The following is a 6,063-nucleotide window of genomic DNA, read 5'->3' as shown; positions in this document are numbered from 1 at the left end:
TCTTGGTGAGCTTTTTGTCTACTGCCTCCCTCCCTACCCTCAGCCCCACAAGGCCTACCTGCCTATTCCTTCTCTGTCAGTTTCATGGCAGATCCTGGGTGACGATGATTTTTTAAGTTGCTAGTGACATTCAAAACTGTGGGGATGGTGAGGGGAGAGGTTTGTTTCATGCAACTAAAAAGCCAAGGATAGACTTAAGGCACAGATGGATTCAGATGCGTAAGTAGTATCAGTAGGTATTTCTCATGCCTGCTTCTCCCCACCTGAGCTGCTTTTTCAGGCAGGCTTACCCCATATTGAGGTCCCAGCTCTAGTTAGCACTCTGTACTGGACTAGAAAGCTGCTATTTTTCCAAAGTACCTAGAAATGTTCTGTTGTCAGTTCTGATTGGACAGATTTTGGTCATGTGAACAACCCCCAACCAATCACAGTTGCCAAGAGGAGGGGATATGCAGATAAGAAGGCTGGGACTTATATCCATTCAGGCACTAGGGGAAGAGTTAGGTCAGCTCCATTGTTGCACACAGGGTGGAGATGCTTGGGTGCAGAGAAATGGGAGGCAGCTTCAAGATCAGAAGCAAATGACCTTTTTACTGGGCAGACAAAAATAAATGCTGCTACTTGCCACAGTGGGGCTTAAAGGCCTTAAGTTAGTATGGAAACTTCTGTATGCCATGACATTTTGTATACCTGGCACTAAAAGGTGGATTCGTCTCCTGTACAGATAAGAACTGCCTGTTTCTGCCAATACCATAGGTGTACCAGTACACAAAGTTGCTGTTTATTGACTGTTTCTTTCCTTTGTACAAGTGTCTGATATTAACTGCCTTACTCTGTCGACCCACTCAACCAAATATGTGCAGCAGCTAGAGCTGGGAACTCAACTGGTCTCCCACAAGGGTGACAGGGACCCAAGTACTTGAGCCATCACTGCTGCCTCCTAGGGTCTGAATCAATGGGAAGCTGGGTTCAAGAACAGAGCTGGGACTTGAATCCAGGTACTCTGATGTGGGATGCAGGCATCCCAAGTGTTGTCTTAACTGTTGCATCAAAGCCCACCCTCCCAAGTTACTTTATAATGTAAGAGTCCTTGCACAAGTGTGTTCCTTATCTGTTGCTGTGTCACAAGTCATTGCCAACTATTGGTTTGAAAGAACACATGTTTGTTATCTCACATTTTCTGTGTCAGAAGTCCAGGCACAGCCTGGTTGGGTCCTTTCCAGAGGCCATAATCACAGTGTTGCCAGTGCTGGGCTGTCATTTGAGGTTTGACTGGAGAAGGATCCACATCCCAGTTGCTGCTGTCAAGGACAGCACCCAGTTTCTTGCTTTCTGTAGGACTGAGTCCTCAGTTCCTTGCTGTACGTCCCTCCCCAGGTGTCCATTCACGGTGTGGCTTTTTGTTTGCAAGTCCTGAAAGGAGAAAGTCTCTTAGCAAGGTGGACACCACATTCTGAAGTAATAACATGTATGCGTAATGAACTTCCTGTTGCTTTTTCTGTATTCTGGTTAGAAGCAAGTAATGCGAACCACTTGCACTTGAGAAGGTCTGGGAATCGCACCAGGGTAGGCAAAGCACAGATGGGTCATGGGTCCCACGTTAGAGGCTACCCACTACGACAATATGTTAGACTGTGATACATACATACATTGAAGAAAAGTACTAGAGTGGTAAATATTTGTGAGAGTCTACTTCAGTCACAGTGATCGGGAATTTCTTCTTTTTGAACCAAAGAGTCAGAAGTTGCTGCCATGCCAAGCACTGGAGGGCAGGTTTTCCTGGCAAAGGGCACAGCAAACCAATGTCCCAGAGTCTGGTGGGAACTTAATGTGTTTAAGAAACAATGTAGGGAGCTGGTGTGGTGCCGCAGGATAAGCTACCTTCTGCAATGTCAGCCTCGCATGTGTGTGCCAGGTCGTGTCCCAGCTACTCTGCTTCCAATTCAGTCCCTTGCTAATGTGCCTGGGAAGGCAGCAGAAGATGGCCCAAGTATTTGAACTCCTGCTACCCATCTGGGAGACCTTGATGGAATTCCAGCCTCCCACCTTTAGCCTGTCCCAGCCTTGGCTGTTGTGTCCATTTGGCTAGTGAGCCAGTGGTTGGAAAATCCCTCTCTCTCCATCCCTTTCTCTCTATAACTATGTCTTTCAGATAAATAAATATTCTTTTCAAAAAGAAAAAAAGCGAAAGAAACAATGTGTAGCTTGGCCCAATGAGGAAAAGGTAAATAGAGAGGAGCTCATCACGTGGAACTTCACAGGGCAAGAAGTCCACACCAAAGAGCAAGAGAAGGCAATGAAGACTCTCACGTAGGACAGTGACACGATCAGACTTAGAAAAAAATCATTCCATGATCAATAGCTTGTGAGCAGGGAGGCCAGTGTAGAGGCATGCAGAAGTCCAGCGCAGACTGATTTTGATTGAAAACTTCACACTGGGGTGGAAGTAACAGGGACCTTCCTCCCGCAGCCTTTGGTGGTAGATTGCAAGTGGGTGGAGGAGAGGGAGACACAACGTTGGTACCTGGAGCTCTAGCCCGAGCCGGTGGTGAGTAGACTGTGTCACTGTTTCCTGAGGTGAGCGGGGTGTGAAAATGCAAGCCCTGCTTTGCTGTGTTAAGTCAGATAGGCCTTTTTGACACCGAGAGAGCTTAGAGGGCGGATTCGGGCTGAGGATACACACATTGGGATTATTTTCAGTGCTAGGGCTTTGCGCAAACTTCTTGCAGGATGCTCTACAGAGAGTAGCCAAGAGATCGTTTCGAAACATATTTCTGTTTACATAAACAGCCTTGCTTCAAACACTGCCAAATGCAAGACTCTTTCCCACAGCACTTGGAAGTACTAACTCCTTCCTCTTGGGTCAAGCTATGACCAAAGACCAATCACCAGCTATGGAATATTTTTCATATTCCATCGGCTTATGAAGTGTATAGGTGAAACCACAGTTCAGAGCTTAAATGGCTCACCCAGTTCAGCCTAGAAATGTGGCATCAAAGTCGAGGTTTGCAATCACGATATTATTTCAGTCTGTTCTTCACACTGCCCGGGCTTAAAGCAAAATGAAGTGAAATAATGTACCAAACCCTGGAACCATGCCTGCTACAGGATAAGCCCGTGAAAAAGAGTTGTCAAAATGTATGCCGGTATGAATTATTTAAAGCTGAGTGGAAGAGAAATGTGTTAAAAGGCTTATTGTTAGCCAAGCTGTGGAGGACTATGACTCACTAGTTATTCAAAAGATATCGCTAACTTTTAAGACACAGTTTAATATTGGCTTGTTTGGAATGATTATCAATCCCCAGCACACGGACACTGTGGCTGTTTATAGTCATCATGTTAGCAGTGCGTCCAGGGTGTGTGTTTATTACTGAGCATCTGCCTTACACACATCACATCACTACTTGTTTTCAGTCAGTCTGCACTGCTGCCCATTTGAACCATGCAGAAACTAAAAGATTGAGAAATCAAATTGCCCAAGGACACACAGAATTAGAAATGGGATTCAAAGCCAATTTGCCGGCCGGCGCCACGGCTCACTAGGCTAATCCTCCACCTGCGGCACCGGCACCCCAGGTTCTAGTCCCGGTCAGAGCGCTGGATTCTGTCTCGGTTGCCCCTCTTCCAGTCCAGCTCTCTGCTGTGGCCCGGGAAGGCAGTGGAGGATGGCCCAAGTGCTTGGGCCCTGCACCCGCATGGGAGACCAGGAGGAAGCACCTGGCTCCTGGCTTTGGATCGGCACAGTGCGCCGGCCGTAGCAGCCATTTTGGGGGGTGAACCAACAGAAGGAAGACCTTTCTCTCTGTCTCTCTGTCTCTCTCACTGTCTAACTCTGCCTGGCAAAATAATAATAATAATAATAACAACAACAACAACAACAAAGCCAATTTGCCTTGCTGCAAAACCTACTTTGTAAGCCATGTGCTCTTAAATGCTAACCTCTCTCCCCCCGCCTGCCTTTGCGGTCTTCTGGGGATTGGCCTTATTCCTTAATCCATGTCATGACTGACAATCCCCCTTCCATACCTCCCAGCTCCAAACACTCCCACCTTTTGTGACCCAGCTCAAGGCTCAGCCCTCCACCAAGCAGTGTTTCCTTCATGTGCGGAGTCTCCCCACTCAACAGCCTTTATGGGACAGATCGGTGGGCAAGTAACAACCTCTGTGTCACTGGTTTCCTCAATCTGCACTGAGAATGCCACCCAACCCCCGAGCCACTGGGAACTGAGGCAGGTGGTTTCTGTACAATGAAAGTGCTACATTGGGGTTGGGGTGGGGTGGCATTGTGTTGTAGAGGGTTAGGCTGCCGCCTGTGATGCAGGCATCCCATATGGGTGATGGTTTGAGTCCCGGCTGCTCCACTTCCAGTCCAGCTCCCTGCTAATGTGCCTGGAAAACAGTGGAAGAAGACCCATGTCCCTGGGCACCTGCACCCAGATGATGCTCCTGCCTACTGGCTTTGGCCTGGCCCAGTACAGCCCATTGTGGCTGTTTGGGGACTGAACCAGTGGATGGAAGCTTTCTCTCTCTCTCTCTCTCTCTCTGTCCCTCTCTTTCTGTAACTCTGCCTTTCAAATACAATAAAATAAAAATAAATTAAAATAATTTTTTAAGTGCTACATCCCTGATGTGGTCACCTCCTGTTGACTGTTAGTCTCTTATAATGGTGCCTCTGCCCCCTCTCACCCCCCCTTAGACACAGAAGTCCCTGAACAATATTTTCCATTGACTAGAAAGATTTTCCTGCCCCTGGGGGACAATTGGCAGTGTCTGGAGGCATTTTTGATGGCATGACCCTGTGTGTGGGGTAGGGGGGATGGATTGTCTGCTGTCTTCTAGTGGGTTGAGACCAGAGATGCTGCTGAATATGTTACCAAACACAGAAGAGCTCCCCACAATGAAGAGCTGTCGCGGCCCTCATGTCAGTAGCACTGGTGTTGAAAAATCCTGACCTGGACAAATAATAAGAATTAAGAGATTCAGGCCACACAATAGCAGAAATGGTCTGGGGCGGGACCAGAATTGACCAGAGCTGTCCCAGAGCAGCCAGTTCTTTGGGAGGCAGCAGGGAAGCACACTCTTCTCATAAAATAGTTCCTGTTTTCTTTTAAAAACTTTTATTTATTTGAAAGGCTGAGAGACAGCTTTCGTCTTCTGGTTCACTCCCCAAATGCCTACAATAGCCAAGGCTGGGCCAGGCCAAAGCCAGCAGCCAGGAACTCCATCTGGGTCTCCCATGTAGGTGGCAGGGACCCAAGTCCTTCCCAGGGTGTGCATCCGCCAGAAGCTGGATCAGAAGCAGAAGAGCCAGAACTCAGACCAGGCACTCCATATGGGATGCAGTCATCCTAGGTGACATCTCAGCCACTTCACCAAATGCCTGCCTCTGTTTTCTGTTTTCAGAGAGCGCTCACGTCACTTATGTTCTTGACCTTTCAATAGAGTCCTGAGAAGTTATTCTGTTCTCATCCCTATCCCGTCTTCAACTGAAAGAAGAAGAAATTAAAAAAAAAAGTAATTCACCCATCCAAGATTTCGGGGCTAGTTAGAGACTAACTGTTGTTGCCAGCCTCTCTGCTCAGACACGGTCCCTCTCCTCCCTGCTGCCTTCTTGGTAAGACATTCATGACAAGGGTGAGACGTCAGAAAGGTAGACTACCAGGTCCCACAGCCCTCCAGGTCAGAGAGGACGTCCTTCGTGTGTGGGCCCTCTTCTTGAGGATGTTGTACAGCCTTTCTAAACTCAGGAGGAGGGGTGGACACTTGGTACAGCAGTTAAGACACCAGTAAAGATGCCCAAATCCCATATTGGAGTACCTGGTTCCAGTCCAGGCTCCACCTCCAATTCCAATTTCCTGCTATGAGCACTCTGGGAGGCAGCAGGTGATAGCTCAGGGACTTAGGTCCTTGCCACTCTTACGGGAGATTCAGGGACTGGGTTTCAGGCTTCTGTCTGGTCATGTTCTGGCTATTGGGGGCATTTAATGGAGTGAACAAGCAGATGAAAGATCTTTCTCTGTGTCTGTCTCTATCTCTCTGCCTTTCAAATAAGTTAATTTTAAA

Source organism: Oryctolagus cuniculus, chromosome 19, assembly GCF_051225735.1.
Source record: "Oryctolagus cuniculus isolate XC-2025 breed Fujian yellow rabbit chromosome 19, ASM5122573v1, whole genome shotgun sequence".
In the NCBI taxonomy this organism is placed as follows: domain Eukaryota; kingdom Metazoa; phylum Chordata; class Mammalia; order Lagomorpha; family Leporidae; genus Oryctolagus; species Oryctolagus cuniculus.
Note: the sequence above shows the minus strand (reverse complement) of the source record.